We start from the raw sequence: 16,666 nt of genomic DNA on the forward strand, positions 1-16,666 counted from the left end.
GGGTGGCTCATGGGCACCTGGGTGGCTTAGTCAGTTAAGCGTTCGACTCTTGATTTTGGCTCAGGTCATGATCTCTTCATCATGAGATCGAGCCCCACATTGGGCTCTGCACTGAGCATGGAGTCTGCTTAAGATTCTCTCTCTCCCTCTGCCTCTACCCCTCCCCATCTCACGCTCTCTCAAAAAAAAAAAAAATTAAATATGCATAAAAGGGCTTAGCCCAGTGCCTGGTATGCACACATGCATACACACACACACACGCATATATTTTTGTCATTGTTATCACTAGTAAAATGATAGTCAATATTTAATATTCTTCTGCTTTTCCAGGCATCTCCACTCATCTGTGAGATGTGAATGTCCAACATGAATCTAAGTGGACGGGAGCCCATATTTTCTGATTCATTTGATCTTTGGTCACCTTAACTGCCTTCTGCACATGTCAACAGCAAGACCCCCTTCCTAACCCAGGTTTGATATTACCCTGAGTTTTCTTTTCCAGAAGCCCTTCTACTAAACTGATTCTGAAAATCACTTTTCTTTCTGCCACAGCTTTGCATTAATTTTTCATTGCTGTAAAACAAAACAAAACAAAAACAAAAAAAAAAATTACACCAAATTTAGTAGCTTGAAACAACACATGTTTATTATCTCACAGTTTCTGGGTCCTGTGCTCAGGATCCCGCTAGGCTGCAGCCAAGCTGTTAGCAGAGCTGTGTCCCTTCTGGATCTCAGGGTCTTCTTCGGAGCTCAGGTGGTTGTGGGGGGAATTCAGGTCATCATGGAGACGGGACAGAGGGCTCCTGGTTTCTTCCTGGTTAGAGGCTCTCCCTGCGGTTCCCCGCTTTGCGGCTTTCTACACGGGAAGCCCATGTCCCAGCAGCTTGCTTCTTCAAGGCTGGCAGGAGCGCCTCTCACCCTGGTCTGCGAACGTGGAGTCTTAGAGAACGGAACATAATGGTGTGCCATCACCTTTACCATATTCTACTGGTTAGAGGAAGGTCACAGGTGTCACCCACATTCCGGAGAAGAGAATTCTACAAGTCAGGTCATTAAGGATCACCTTAGGGTGTGTCCACCACAAGTTCCTTGCCTGCTTGCCTCAGTTCCCTTTTTATTCCCAAAAAGGATTATTTTGTCTTCATTTTCACCTCCACACAAAAATACTTTCTGTGTCTGTAAAATTCTAAGATCTGCTCTTTTTTCCTCACCTGTAAAAAGGTAGAGCCCAAGTCAAGATCTCTCCTTTTCTCTCCATTTCACCCAAAACCATAGTCTCTTCCTTTCCAAAACCTTTATTGGCATGTAACTTACATACCATAACATTAAAGTGTACCACCCAGTGTATATTTATAGACTTAATGAATCATCATCGTAATATCAATGTTAGAACATTTTTCATCACCCCAAAAGGAAACTTCCAATCACGACACCCCTTCCCCTCCCGTCTCAGCCCTGTGTAACAGCTAATCTATTTTCTGTCTCTATAGATTTTCCTGTTCTGGACATTTCATACAAATGGAATTATCCAATATGTGGTCTTCTAGGACTGGCTGCTTTCAGTGAGCATCAGTTTGTAAGTTTCTGAGGCTCATCTGTGTTGTAGCATAAACAGTATTATGATGGCCATATAGGATGTTTAGAGTGCTATAGACAAAACAGCGAGGAAATGAAGGATGTTTACTCCCAAAAGTAGGGTGAGGAATAAGTATCTTTATTCATTTTCCACCTCACATGTTTTGATAGGCATTTACTCTACATAGGGCCCTGGAGGGAAGAAAAGGTACGTAAGATTCAGCCACTGTCCTTAAGGAACTTGGGCTGTAAAGACAAAAGGCATAGTTCTGATTTATTCCTAAGCATCAAGGAGGGGAAATGCACAGTGAAATTTCAACTCACTGGGACAAAACAGAAGCTAAAACTAGTCTCTCAAACAAATGAATTGTTTTTTAAGGGGAAAAAAATGTTAACCAGTATTCCTTGCTTTTAGTTACATGGAGCTGAATGATTTTTAAAAATGGGCCAGGGGGTGTTCTGAGAGCAATCTCAGGTCAAGCACAAGGGAACAGACTGGCTCACGAGTCTATTAGGAGAACTCCGGGGGAGGGGCAGGACTGTGCCCCGGGCTGGTGTTCCCTGTCTTGACATCAGCCCCAGGGATCCCATTCTGCAGCCATGCGCTCATCAGCATATGCTCCAAGCCTGGAGGAATTTCCCTGCAATGTAACGATTTTTCATTTGCCCAAAGGTCAGCATGTGAATATCAAAAACACTTTTGATTTAGACAAGCTGAGGAATGATGAAACTAACCGGTTTCTATCAGCAGGAGCGAAACTCTACGTGGGAACTTTGGATATTTCACAAAAAGGCAAGTTCAAGCAAGAATCCTCAAAACTGAGAGGTGTCTATGGCATCAGCTGAAGAGAACAGTAAGATGGTGAAACACTTACCACCAATGTAATATTATTAGTGTTTCCAAACATTCCTCTGGGATAAGCAAGGCTGTTGCTCAAGATTTGCAGACAGGGCCCCACGACTTCAAACTCCAATCATGGAGCAAGGCCAGAGTCTCAGCGATGGGACCAGTCCCTCCCACGGCCAGCAGCCTGGGCCTCCCATCACCAGCTGCTGGCTACCTTGGAGCAGGGCTGTCTTCAGGAGCAGGCCTAGGGTGGCCGCAGGAAGATTCCTCACTCCTAAAGCCCTCTTCCACCTGGCTTGCTGATCTGAAATTCCACCCTTCAAAATTTATGTCTTTGCTCCAATGCAAATACTCCTGGGAGAAGAAACACATCTTTTATCAGCCATTTACACCTCAGTGCAAATGTGTTTATCAGAGCCTTTGCCAAAAAGTCTGTTTTAGAGGAGAGGACACAAAAGGACCTAAGAACAAAAAATGCCTGAGGATGAAGAGAAAGTAATCGAAAGTCGCAAGAAGACAGAAAAGGACCACAAGGTTGCACCAAAGGCAAATAAACCTAGGTTCTTCCTGGGAGGGCTTCCTGAGAGGATTGACAGCTTACCCAGACTTGTTGGGATCGAATGGGGGAAGAGTGGTGCACAGGAATTGCTGAGACTCAACACTGAGCCTCTGGCTGTAAAAGTAGGGATTAGGGCCTGGCCCCTGACTTTTCTGTTGTGCTTGTCTTCTCTCAGAGGGACACTCTCATGAGGAGCAGCAATGCCCAAACAAAGGAGGAGGAAGCCCACACCTGTCTCACCCATCATGGATAGTGCTTTGTTCCGCTTTACTACACTGCCAAGAGCCTCGAATCTGCTTAATTACACACAGACTTTTTGCACCGAAAGAAAGTGAGTAGTGTTTGTCTAAAAGAATGTGATCTTGCACCCTGTGGGGGTGGGGAGCCCTGCCCCAGCACTCACACTGAGCTACTGTCTCAGACCTGTCAACAAGGTGAGCCCCAAACCTGGCGAGATGATTGCTTGCTTATATAACACGATGATTTCACAACACTCACAAGAGATTAAAACTCAGAGCTGTCCAATTCCACTGGACGTCAGGGAACTCTGTGAGAAGTCGTTTCAGAATTAATTAACTGCATTCAGAAAAAATCCTCTTGGCTTCCTATAGCTGGTATTAGTCCAGAGAACCGCAATCCTTAGCCAGGCCTCTCTGAAAAGCTCAAATTTCCCAAAGGTATAGTCAGTTTAGGTGACTGGTGACAAAGTCAAGCACAGTTGGACTGTGTGTGCATGTAGACCAAACCTGGGGTATTGATCAATAAAGGTGAATCAGGGGCACCTGGGTGGCTCAGACGGTTAAGCATCTCACTCTTGGTTTCTGCTCAGGTCGTGATCTCACGGTTCATGGGTTCAAGCCCTGCATCAGGCTCTGTGCTGACAGCACAGAGCCCACTTGGGATTCTCTCTCTCTCCCTCCCTCTGCCCCTCCTCCACCCGTACTCTGTCTCTCTGTCTCTCTCTCTCTCTCTCTCAAAATAAATTAAAAAGAAAACCATGGTGAGTCAAGAGGGACATTTACTATCAGCCCTAAATATGTATATATCCACACCTTAATCTTTTTTTAATTTTTTTTAATATTTATTTTTGAGAGAGACAGAGACAGAATGCGAGTGGGTTAGGGGCAGAGAGACAGGGAGACACAGAATCCGAAGCAGGCTCCAGGCTCCGAGCTGTCAGCACAGAGCCCGACGCGGGGCTCGAACTCACCAGCCGTGAGATCATGACCTGAGCTGAAGTCAGACACTTAACTGACTGAACCACCCAGTCGCCCCAACCACACCTTAATTTTTAAGATTTAGATGTTTAGATGGTTCTTTTCAAAAAAGATGTGAAGGGCTATGCTCAGTGCATGGGGGTGAAGGATTTTATTTTACTTAAAAAAATTTATTCTCTTACTTTCATTTAATCAAAATTACAAAATGTTTTACGAACAATTTTTCACATAATTTTTGCTCTTTTGACATTGATTAATTAGATAAGCATTCTTTTTTTTTTTTTAAGGGTTTAAATATAATTTATTGTCAAGTTAGCTAACATACAGAGTATACAGTGTACTCTTGGCTTCGGGAGTAGATTCCCATGATTCATCACTTACATACAACACCCAGACTCTTAAATACAGAGAACAAACTGAGGGTTGATGGGGAAGGAGGCAGGGGGAAGGGGAAAATGGGTGATGGGCATTGAGGAGGGCACTTATTGGGACGAGCACTGAGAGTGAAGGATTTACACAGGATGCTCCCCAAGTAATTTCACCCACCAAAAACACAAAGAACCTGCAAGAGGAAACTCCAGCTCTCTTTAATTTGCCTGGCATCTGATTCTCATTCTAGAGCCTGCAGCCTTCTGGACTTTGAGGAGGAAAATGCCTACCTTAAGAATTACAGTGTTAAAAGATCCTCCTTGTAAGTGAATATTTAATGAACTGCAACACCCATCACAAAACACTTCATATGGCTTTAGTTACTCCACGAGCCAAACTATGCCTCCAGCATACAAAATGAGACCTTGCTCATCTTTTCAAATGCCATGAGAAGCCTATATCAACAGTACTCCCTCCTTTTTTTCCCATGCTAGTGCCTTTTTTTTTTTTACCGTATTTATTTATTTATTTGGTTAAAAAGATTGGAGAATTTAATTGTCTTTCTCTTCCTAGAGAAGATTGGTTCTGAAATGCTTTTTAGAGTGTGTTTTGTGGCATCTGGAAAGTTCCCTACCTCCCACACTCAAGTTCTAAAGTTTGAAAGAATACATCATTGCTAGTTTGATGTATGGCCAAGACCGAGAACACAATGCAGGGAGTGTAGGCATATTTCACTCCACAGTGGACTCACAGTCTTTCCTTAGACATGGTTTTAGCATAAAGTAAATTGTATTTCCAGGATTCCTGCCAAACGCAACAATACAAATAACGATGACCAAAAACAGCAAAATGCGGGTGAACCAGAAGTGATGATATTTCATAAGGAAATCCCATAAATGTTCTTAATATGCTTTGGATTGATTTGAAGATTAATTAATTAAACCAGGTTGGCGAAGTCCCAACATATAAAACTGTACTAGAAGAGAATTCTATAGAAACTCAACAGGGATACAAATAGTGATTTAATACTTCTTAATGCAAATGATGAGATATATTTCAACAATCAATGGTTCTGAAAATGAAATTAGAATAGTCTGATTTTTTTTTTTTTTTTTTGGCACTGGCTAAATACTTAATAGTGACTATTTTCCAGACTCTCTACGTTACTCCAGGTTTGGATTATAAGGATTTCTAGCAAATCATCAACACATCAGTATCAAATCACTCATAGAGCATCCATATAAATTTGCCTCCCTACTATTCTTCAACTGAGTTGGGAGTAGGGAAAAGAATGAAGATTTGTCCCAGGGACTTTTCTAGGCTCTTCCATGAATTTCCCAGGTTCTCTTCACAGCAACACTGTAAGATGGATAGCATTATCTCTATTTCACAGATAAAGAAATTTAAGTTCCGAAAAGTAAATTATTCAAGTTCAAACATACTATAGTTTTCAGAAGTGGAAAGGAAATAAATAAATAAAAGAGTATTTGTCTATGTGTTACTTTCCATTATTCAAGAAATTCAAGTGAAGGTACTGGCTTATTTTAAAACTGCTTTAGACTTCAGACTCCCAAGCTGTGCTCCTCAGACAGCAGAACTACTCTGAGACTGAACCATGAGGCTCTCAGCATTACGGCTTTCCTGGTGCAGTGTTTCACCAAAATGAGGGACAAACGATTTTAAGCGGTACTATAATAAGATATTATATCACTGAATTAAAATTATTCTATTTCTCTTCTGTTTTCTCAGTTGAGGTAAAATTCACCTGACATAGACTATTTTAACCATTTTATTTTGTTGTTTTTAATATGAAATTTATTGTCAAATTGGTTTCCATACAACACCCAGTGCTGTTCCCAACAGGTGCCCTCCTCAATACCCATCACCCACCCTCCCCTCCCTCCTACCCCCCCGCCCCACTCCCCATCAACCCTCAGTTTATTCTCAGTTTTTAAGAGTCTCTTATGGTTTGGCTCTCTCCCTCTCTTTTTTTCTCCCCCTTCTCCTCCCCCATGGTCTTCTGTTAAGTTTCTTAGGATCCACATAAGAGTGAAAACATATGGTATCTTTCTCTGTATGACTTATTTCACTTAGCATCACACTCTCCAGTTCCATCCACGTTGCTACAAAAGGCCAGATTTCATTCTTTCTCATTGCCTAGTAGTATTCCATTGTATATATAAACAACTTCTTTATCCATTCATCAGTTGATGGACATTTAGGCTCTTTCCATAATTTGGCTATTGTTGAAAGTGCTGCTATAAACATTGGGGTACAAGTGCCCCTATGCATCAGCACTCCTGTATCCCTTGGGTAAATTCCTAGCAGTGCTATTGCTGGGTCATAGGGTAGATCTATTTTTAATTTTTTGAGGAACCTCCACACTGTTTTCCAGAGCGGCTGCACCAGTTTGCATCCCCACCAACAATGCAAGAGGGTTCCTGTTTCTCCACATCCTCTCCAGCATCTATAGTCTCCTGATTTGTTCATTTTAGCCACTCTGGCGTGAGGTGGTATCTCAGTGTGGTTTTGATTTGTATTTCCCTGATGAGGAGTGATGAGCATCTTTTCATGTGCCTGTTGGCCATCTGGATGTCTTCTTTAGAGAAGTGTCTAATATTTTAACCATTTTAATATGTACAGTTTGGTGGCTTCTAGTACATTCGCAGTGCTGTGCAAACAGCATTTCTCTTTCAATATGTCAGACTGTGTCAAGGAGAAAGTCTCAGCTTGGTGCTGTTATGTCTCTAATAGCTCTAATATTTGATAATCTCCCTTCCAGGGAAAAAGACAAAGCAAGCTCATAGCCCTTAGTAAATAAGCATACAACTAGAATTTGATAACATAGATTTGGTGTTTCATTTGCATTTATTTTTTATTTACCCTGAATTTCTACCTATGTAGTAACAAAATTTCCTTATCAAAAAATATTTAAATAAAATGATGAGTTGATTTAAAGAAAACTTTTAGGTAAATAATAGCATCGGTGGCACATACATATGGCCAAAAAAATCACAAAGGAGGTACATGAATGGCTGAAGTTCTAGAACCACCCTCTGGAGGTCAGATGGAAAGTGACAAGGAAGGAGGACCGGGTCATGGGCGTTTAGAAGGAGAAGGCTGAGCAGACTGAAATAATTCGTCAAAATGTCACAGGAATGAGGGGCTAGGACTTGGGAAGGACTCTAATGGTCAATTCTAGAATGTGACTCTTCTTTCCTGGTGAAAGTCCACTGGCCCGGCTTGCCTTCCACCGGGGGTCCTAGAGGTATCTCCACTCTCCGAGTTACAGAAAAATACCCCTTCTCAGAGCAGGGGCACATCCACTTACAGACTGGGCAGAGAAGGAAGGGCAGCACACTCTCTCCATAAAGGCCAAGATGAAAAGAAGCTCAGAGGCGGGCCAAGGGAGCTGAAAGAGGAGGCCACTGCTTCACCGCTGCACGGTGCCGTGCAAGGAAATGTTCAGCCTCCCAGAGCGCTGCAAAGGAAGGAGGGAGAGAGGAGAGGTGGGGCAGAGACTTGGAAGGTGATCCCTAAATGGAGCGCTTGTCCTTTTGGCCTCGGGCTTTCTGATGAAGGCTTGTGGTTGGAGCAGCGGTGTGGGAGGGCACATGTGTAAAGAGTTGTCTCCCCTCCCATAGATCTGCTCCCAGGGCCCATTTGTGCAGGGAACTGACGGCATGCCTCAGAAGTGAGGCTCTGCTGCTGGAAGAGCCTTCTCCACCTACAAATCTGTTTCTAATGATTCACCATTTGTAAATGGAACTCCCATCCCTGGCTCTTCATTAGTAAAGGGTTATCAAAAAGAAAAATGGAGCACCCATCTGGAGATAAAAATCCCTGATGCCTAACAGATTGTCAGGAAGATTTCCAGCTCACCAGATCTGAAGACAATGCATGTACACACACACACACACACACACACAGTCCAGAGCTAGTCGTAGCTAGAATATTCTTTCTAGCTACCCAACATATATCAGACTATCTACTGCATGAAATGTAAAGTTCCTCCTTTTAAAATGCAAATTATACAAAAGAAATAGCACATGAAGCCATCAGTCCGGTACAAATTAGTCTAGGTGATGCCTTCTCCTAGCACCTTTGAGAGATCAGAGGAAAAATCAGATCTTGACCCATAGAAATTGCATTTCCCTCCAGTTACTCTCACCTTTCTATGTTTTCCTTCCTGCAAAATTTGTCTTAAGAGTTGTTCATTATCCCGTGTCCACCTCATCTCCTGAGCTCATTCCTACCTGGCTAAGTCACCAGTGATGTCACATGGTCAAATCCAAGGGCCACATTTCGGTCTTCCTCCTCGACTCTTGGCAGCATCTGACACGGTTAAATTCTCTAATTTGAAACATTTTCTTATCTCGGCTTCTGTAACACTAAACTCTTCTGATTCTCATCCAACCTCACAGGCCACTCCTTCTCAATCTCCTTCCCATCTGCTACTTTCTACAAGGAGGAGAGCCCCAGGGCCACACCTCAGCTCTTTTCTCCAACTGGGTGAGTGCCTCTAGTCCCGAGACACCAGACACCATGCCGAGGCTGACAGCTCCAAATTTCTATCTCAGATCCTGACCCTTCTCCTGAGTTCTGGACTCAATATCCACCTATTTACTTGATATCTCTAATTTTATGTCTGAGAGGCATTTCAAAGTTAACCCATCCTCAACAGCACTTTGATTTCCCCTCCCATATTTCTTCCTCTGTCTTCTCCTTCTCAATAATGGCACCAACATCCAATCAGTGGCTAAAATAAAACCACCATATCTTGCTAAGGCTATTGCCTTCTAGCTGGTCTTCCTACTTCTCTTCCTCTATTCAAAATTCTCCGATGGCTTTCCACCTCAAAATCATCGTGTCAAAGCCCTGATCTTAGCCTATGATTTGCCCACCCACCGACTTCTCCATGACCTCATCTCCTCCCACTTCCTCCCTGTCCACACCCCTCCCACCACAGTGCCTAAGAGCTGCCCCTCCAGCATGCCCCTCACATGGTTTGTGAGTTCCACCCCACGGCCTCTACACTCACTGTTTTCTCTTCCTGGGGCACCCTTGCCTCAGATATCTGCGTGGCTTACTTCCTCACTTCTTTGCTCAAATGTCATCCCATCAAAGAAAACTCCCTGATTATCTTATCTAAAACTAGCCATCCAAGTCCCTCTTTATCCCTTCACAATGCTTTGCTTTTCTTCACTATCCCCACCTAAATAAATATGTGGTTTATTACTGTTTCTCTCCACTAGAGTGTAAGATCTGGGAGAGCAGGGACTTGATCTATTTTGTGCACTACTCTGTCCCCAGAGCCTAGAAGAGCACCTGGCACATAGCTGGTGTTAAATCAATATTTGTTGAATTCTCTAATAAATCTTCATTTCTCTTTTCCCGGCCTCCTCGTGTTCAATCCATCTGAAAAGTCATCCTTTCATCTCAATCCCAAATACATCCAATTCTATCCTAGTTTAAACCACCATCATATCTCACTGGGGCTCCTGCTTCATGGCCTGAGAGGCATCCCTGTTTTTTCTCTAGAATCCATTCTCCAAACTGCAGCCAGTGATTTAAAAAAAAACCAGAAACAAAAAACACACAAATCAGGCCCATTAATGTTAAAACCCCACTAATGTTCTTGGAATAAAGTATAAACCTTTAACCCAGGGCAAAAGGCCACGCATGACCTGGCACCATGACCCCTTCCTTGCTCACTAAGCCTCCATCACACTAATCATTGCCTCGAACACACCAAGTGTGTTCCTGCCTCAGGGATTTTGCACATGCTATGCCTTCTGTGCAGATAGCTCTTCCCTGGATAGCCACATGACTGGTGCCTTCTCTCTATCCAAGTCTCAAGTGTCACCTTCTCAAAGCAAGGCTCCACCCACTCTCTTTCAGTTTGCTATTGTGCTTTATTTTCTTCCTAGCACTCATAAACATATTGTTTATTCACTTGTATATTTTTATCTGCCTTCCCCAGCAAAATATTCTGCCCTGTCCAGCATTTATTCCCAGTATGCTATATACATCTCAGTATTATTATTATTGTTATTTGCACATAGGTAGTTATTCATCAACTATTTGTTAAACTGGATTAAATTTGGTAGCTCTAAGAATTTTTTCTTGGAGGGGCGCCTAGGTGGCTCAGTTGGTTAAGCATCCAACTTCAGCTCTGGTCATGATCTCACGGTCCTTGAGTTCAAGCCCCATGTCGGGCTCTGTGCTGACAGCTCAGAGTCTGGAGCCTGCCTCATATTCTGTCTCCCTCTCTCTCTCTGCAACGCCCCCCCCCCCATACACACACTCTGTCTTTCTCTGTCTCTCAAAAGTAAATAAAAACATTTTTAAAAATTTACGAATTTTTTCTTGGGGCATCTGGGTGGCTCAGTCAGTTACATCCAACTTTGGCTCAGGTCATGATCTCATGATTTGTGACTTTGAGCCCCTCATCAGGCTCTCTGCTGTCAGCACAGAGCTCTCTTCAGATCCTCTGTCTCATTCTCTCTCTCCCCGCCCCCTCTTCCTCTCAAAAATAAAAAAACATTAAAAATTTTTTTAATTACCTGAAAAACTTTAAAGAAAAAAAATATTTTTTTTCTTAAACAGGGGCACCTGGGTGGCTCAGTCAGTTAAGCCTCCGACTCTTGATTTTGGCTCAGGTCATGGGTTTGTGAGTTCAAGTCCCACATTGGGCTCTGTGCTGACAGTGCAGAGCCTGGCTGGGATTCTCTCTCTCTCCCCCTTCGGCTTTTCCCTCACTCTCTCACTCTCAAAATAAATAAAAATAATTTTTTAAATAAAATTTTTTTAAAAAGAATTTTTTCTTAAACAGGAATTTTTTTTAAGTATAATTGTTCTAAATCTTGAGATGATTAAAGACATTATTTAGTCAAGCTAATAATATTAACAAACAACACTAAAACCTCAGGGGCTTAAATCAATCAAAGTAGATTTTGCATTCATTTCACTGCTTAATAAAGGTGTTATGTGGGCAGCAATCTAGACAATTACTCCAGGCCCCAGGTCTCTTCTATCTTGTGGCTCTACCATACTCTACCTTCAAATCTTCTACTGGGTTTTCTTCATCTGACCAGCCAGCATGCAAAGAGAATGAGCAAGCCAAGATCTCCTCAGGTGTTGGAGGCCAGGCCCGGGAATGGAAGACATCACTTTTACCCAAATTCCATTGACCAGAACTAATCATACTGCTCTGACTTAACTTCGAGGAAGGCTAGGCCTGCCTAGGAAGATGATTCAGGATTGGCAAGCATCTACCCAGTCCCTGCTCCACATTTTTATGTTCTGCAGAGAGCACCATGACTTAGTTGTCTATCACATGAATGACTTTGGCTATCACCTTTTAGGCACTTGGGGTTCACAGGGCTGACAAATCATCATCCTCAGCAGACAAGGGAGACCAAAAGGTAGTGTGCTTCTTGGCCCTATCAGAGCAGGGGAACATGAAACTCTGCCAAAACAAAGCTAACCCCTGCAGCATGTGACTTCACGTTTTTAGCATTCGTTCTTGGGAGGACCATATTTGAGGCTCAACGCCAGCCATCAAATCAGCCCAAACTTACAGTCTTCAACAGCTAACTTGAGTCTCTGAATTTCAAGGCCTAGTTTCTTGCTAAGACAAATAGATTTTGAGAGCCACAATTTTAAGGTAACTCATCTTTATGTAGTTTCTCCCTTTTAGCTTGTCTTAGACCTACCCTAACTATTTTTGTTTGGTTATACACAATATTTTATCATAGATCTTTAAGATAGATGATATTTTATCCAATATCATGGGAAACAGACTGCATGAATCAATTCTAAATAGCTCAGCCAGGGTGAGAACAAATTCCAACAGATAGCTACCCTTTGTAGCTTCGAAAGGAGTATATTTGAAAATATTCAAATCTCATGAGAGTAGATCTCAGTAAGGACATTTTTACTTTCTATGTTCCTTTCATTTAATATCATTCCCCTTGGGCTTAGTCTGTGATCTGCATGTCATAATTGTTTCACTTACGTATGGAAATTACAAGTCCATAAAGATAAGAAACGAAGGTATATTTAAGAACAATTGTCATATTTTGTGACTGAAATGAAAAGATTTAAACCTTAAACCCACTCCAAGAACAAGTAGGAGGGCATTACAGCAAAACATGTGAAATAAATGTGTTGAGTCTTCTATGTCTGAATTTGTTGATCTAATCACATTAAATACCAAATTGCATCCAGCTAGACCATGTAGGAAGAGAAAACAAATAAAACAGACCAGTTGAGGAGAGATGAGGTATGTAAGTAAAACAAATATAGAACAACCTTAAAGCAATCTTCAATTCGTTTGAAGCAATTGGATAAATACAGAGCATAATCAGAAATATTACATATAAAGGACAGGTCACCGTAGAATGGAGTGGTGGTGGGCAGTCTTTGGGATATTGAAGGAAAGACATCATGTGGAGGTGAGAAGAGGCTCTCCAGGGAGGGTAGAGCATAGGCAAAGAACTGAAGGTGGAGACATGTGGGTAAAAGAGAGACGAGGACATGAAGAAAAGCAGCTTGCTGAAGTAGGGCATGTGTAGTGGGTTGCTCTGTGGGAGAAAATGGAAAAATATGATTTATTGAGCAAGATTCATTGTTAACAAGCTAAGGAGTCCAGACTTGAAATAATCAGAAATAAGGCAATAGCGTAGGGTCTTAATCAGGGGGGAGATGATGAAAGCAATGATGAATCTGGCAACAGTCTGTAGGATAAATTGAAAGGGAAGAGACCAGTGAAGAGACGGCTGTAGTAATTTATATGGGACTTGATAGGGACTTGGCTCTGAGAGGTGGCACTGAAACTGAGACCTGGGTACAGATCCAAGAGACTCTGCAGAGGAAGGAAAGATGCTTTCAAATGACTGGATACAAGGAGTGACGGAGAGGGACGGAATGAAAAGCCGGAACCCAGGGCATGGCGGTGGCACCAGACAAGAGGAATTAATGAAGTATACGAAGCATCCTGCAGAATAAATTTTGCAATATTTATTACCGACTTAGTCATCGTGGAAATTTCTTTTTAATTTCTTATTCTAAGACACATGGTTAAAATTAAGGTTAATATTCTTGTTGGCTTAAGTTTCATATAACTTTGAAATTCACCAAGTTGGGGGGATTTTGAGCATACGCATCAAAATAGTATAGAGTTGCCAGATCATGTTTTCATTTATAACAGAAGAGCAGAACAGCACTACATGGAATCAAAACATATTTTGCTAAGGGAGGCAATCAGGGCTTAAAATCACAATGGTTCTTGAATATGTGTAGCTGGTCTAAGATAGCTCACTGCTCTTTTAGATACCATGTAAACTTTTACCTGACATTTTCTGCTCTGTAGTTACTTCCATAGAAAGTAGAAAGAGGTGCAAACTGATGCCAAAATCCACAGAAAGAGACACTCCACCCAGAAGAAGGTAGACACCAGGAAAGATGTTAACAAACTTGGTGAAAAGCAAGGCATGCAAATATCAGAAAAAAGAAATGTCCGTATGTGAAATGAAGGTAAGCACGAAGATCTGCCAGGAGCAAATGGGAGGGAAAGGCAAAAGAACGAGCAAGCCCTCCCCAACCGTGAGCGGAGGAGTTAGGAGACCGCTGTGGTAAACAGAAGTGAATTGGAGATACAAAAATTAGAAATGTATGCATTAACATGAAATGAAATAAAATATTTAGCAGAGGGATGTTAACCTTTGACACCATCAAAAGTAGAATCTTTTCTCAGATTCATGAACCTCCAGTTTACTAGAAAAGTGTTACCTTCCGTGTCTGAACAAAGGTGGCACGACTCACGGTGCTGTGGAGGGTGGGAGAGAGCCAGTGGGAAAACAGGTAAGTTCCTCACTAAAAGAATTATGTTCCCAAAGGCAAGACTTACAAGCAAGTAGTTCCGAACCAGCAATCCCGCTTCTGGGTATATATCCAAAGGAGATAAAGACAGGACCTTGAGGAGTATCTGCCTTCCTATGGACACTGCATCATTATTCACAACAGCCAAGACATGGAAACAACATAAGTGTCTGTCAAAGATGAATGCATAAAGAAGAAATGAGATGACTGATAGGTAGATGATAGATAGACAGACAGATAGAGATAAGAGTATCATTCAACCATGAGAAAGAAGGAAATCCTGCCATTTGCAACAACATGGATGGACCTTAAGGACATAAAGATAAGTGAAATAAATCAGACAGAAAAAGACAAATACTGTAACAGATCATTTATATGTGGAATCTAAAAACGCCAAACTCATAGAAACAGAAGTAGAGTGGTTTTTAACCAGAGGTGGAGTGGGGAGTGGGGGAAATGGAGAGGGTAGAAACTTCCAGTTATAAGATGAGTAAGTTCTGGGGCTCAGTCGGTTAAGTGTCCGACTTCGGCTCAGGTCATGATCTCACAGTTCATGAGTTCGAGCCCCGCGTCAGGCTCTGTGCTGACAGCTCAGAGCCTAGAGACTGCTTCGGATTCTGTGTCTCCCTCTCTCTCTGCCCCTTCCCTGTTTGTGCTCTCTCTTCGGTCTCTAAAAAAATAGATACACTTAAAAAAAAATTTTTTTTTTAAAGATGAGTAAGTTCTTAGGATCCATGGTGATTATAATTAATAGAACTGTATTTTATACTTTAAAGTTGCTGAGAGAGTAAATCTTAAATGTTCCCACCACACCCAAAAAGAAAACACTGGTCCTGGGATGTGATGGAGGTGCTAGCCAACACTATGGTAGTAATCATTTTGCAATGTATAAGTGTGTCAGATCAATACACAGTACACCTTAAGCTTGCACAATATATATATATTTTTAATTTGAAAGAGAGAGAGAATGGGCAGGGGAAAGAGCCAGAGGAAGAGAGACAGAGAGACAGAGAGAGAGAATCTTCAGCAGGCTCCACGCTCAGAGCAGAGCCCGCCCTGGGGCTCAATCCCACCACTCTGGGATCATGACCTGAGCTGAAATCAAGAGGCAGATGCTCAACTGACTGAGCCACCCAGGCGCCCCAACCTGTCAGTTACATACGTCAGTTACATCTCAATAAGCCTGGTAAATAAATTGAATTAAATAGTTTCTAAAATTTGGTTGCTTAAAGGACATTATAGAAGGAAGAAGCTGGGAATTTCTTTGGAGTTATGGTACATGTCACAGATTTCTGACCGGGCTCGATTATCTAATCTCCCCTTCTTGCACAGTAACAGAACTTCCAAATGTTAGCAGGACACATGGTTGCCTAAAATAAAAACTATATTTCTTAGCATCCATTGCTACAGAGTCATATCCATCTAAGTTTTGGTCAATGGATTAAAAGAGGAAATGGTATGCATAACTTCAGAATATGTCTTTAAAAGAAGGGAGTCCAGGGGTGCCTGGGTGGCTCAGTTGGTTAAACATCCAACTCTTGATTTCAATTCAGATCATGATCTCAGGGTTGTGAGATCGGGCCCCATGTCAGGCTCTGTGCTGAGTGTGGAGCCTGCTTGAGATTCTCTCTCTCTCTCTCTCTCTCTCTCTCTCGCTTTCTTTCTCTCTCTCTCTCAAAAGAATGAGAAGAAGGAGAAAGAAGGAGAAGGGAGCTTGCCCTATTCTTCTGTCTTTTCTATTCCTGGTCACTGACATGTAAGTGTGATGGCTGAGGTTAGAGAAGCCAACTCAGACCTCAGTGTGAAAACCACATGTTGAGGATAGTGACACAAAAGTGTAGGAGCCTGGGTCTCTGATGATAACGGAGCCGCCATACCAGCCATAGATAATGTTTACTTAAAAGCAAGATAAACTTCTATCTTGGTACGTCCCTGATAATTACTTAATAAAAGTTATCTTTAGGATAACTAGAACTTATAAAGGCAGGACAGGCTGAATTCAAACCAAACTGGTATGAGGCTTCTAGCACTAGAAGCCGACCAGGTCTTTGCAAAGTAAATATTAGGGTACTTCTGATCAGTGTGAATAAACATGAGTTTTAGCTTGACATTGAGGGGAAAAAGAAGAAAATAAAGTAATGCAAGCACCTCGGTAGACAACTGACCCAGTGGGGCTTGGGGAAAGTGAAGCGAACATACATAGCACCTTCTGCT

General features: G+C 42.1%; 1 long non-coding RNA gene across 1 annotated transcript in view; it reads right to left on the bottom strand.

Moving 5' to 3' along the window:
• Positions 1 to 251: 251 nt before the first annotated feature.
• LOC125914785 (uncharacterized) overlaps positions 252 to 16,666 on the bottom strand; it is a 57,455-nt gene continuing 41,040 nt past the window's right edge. Inside the window, exon 3 of the long non-coding RNA XR_007455430.1 lies at positions 252 to 1,211. This is a non-coding gene — a long non-coding RNA (uncharacterized LOC125914785). The remainder of the gene's footprint in view (positions 1,212 to 16,666) is intronic.

Source organism: Panthera uncia, assembly GCF_023721935.1.
Source record: "Panthera uncia isolate 11264 chromosome D3 unlocalized genomic scaffold, Puncia_PCG_1.0 HiC_scaffold_8, whole genome shotgun sequence".
Classification (NCBI taxonomy): domain Eukaryota; kingdom Metazoa; phylum Chordata; class Mammalia; order Carnivora; family Felidae; genus Panthera; species Panthera uncia.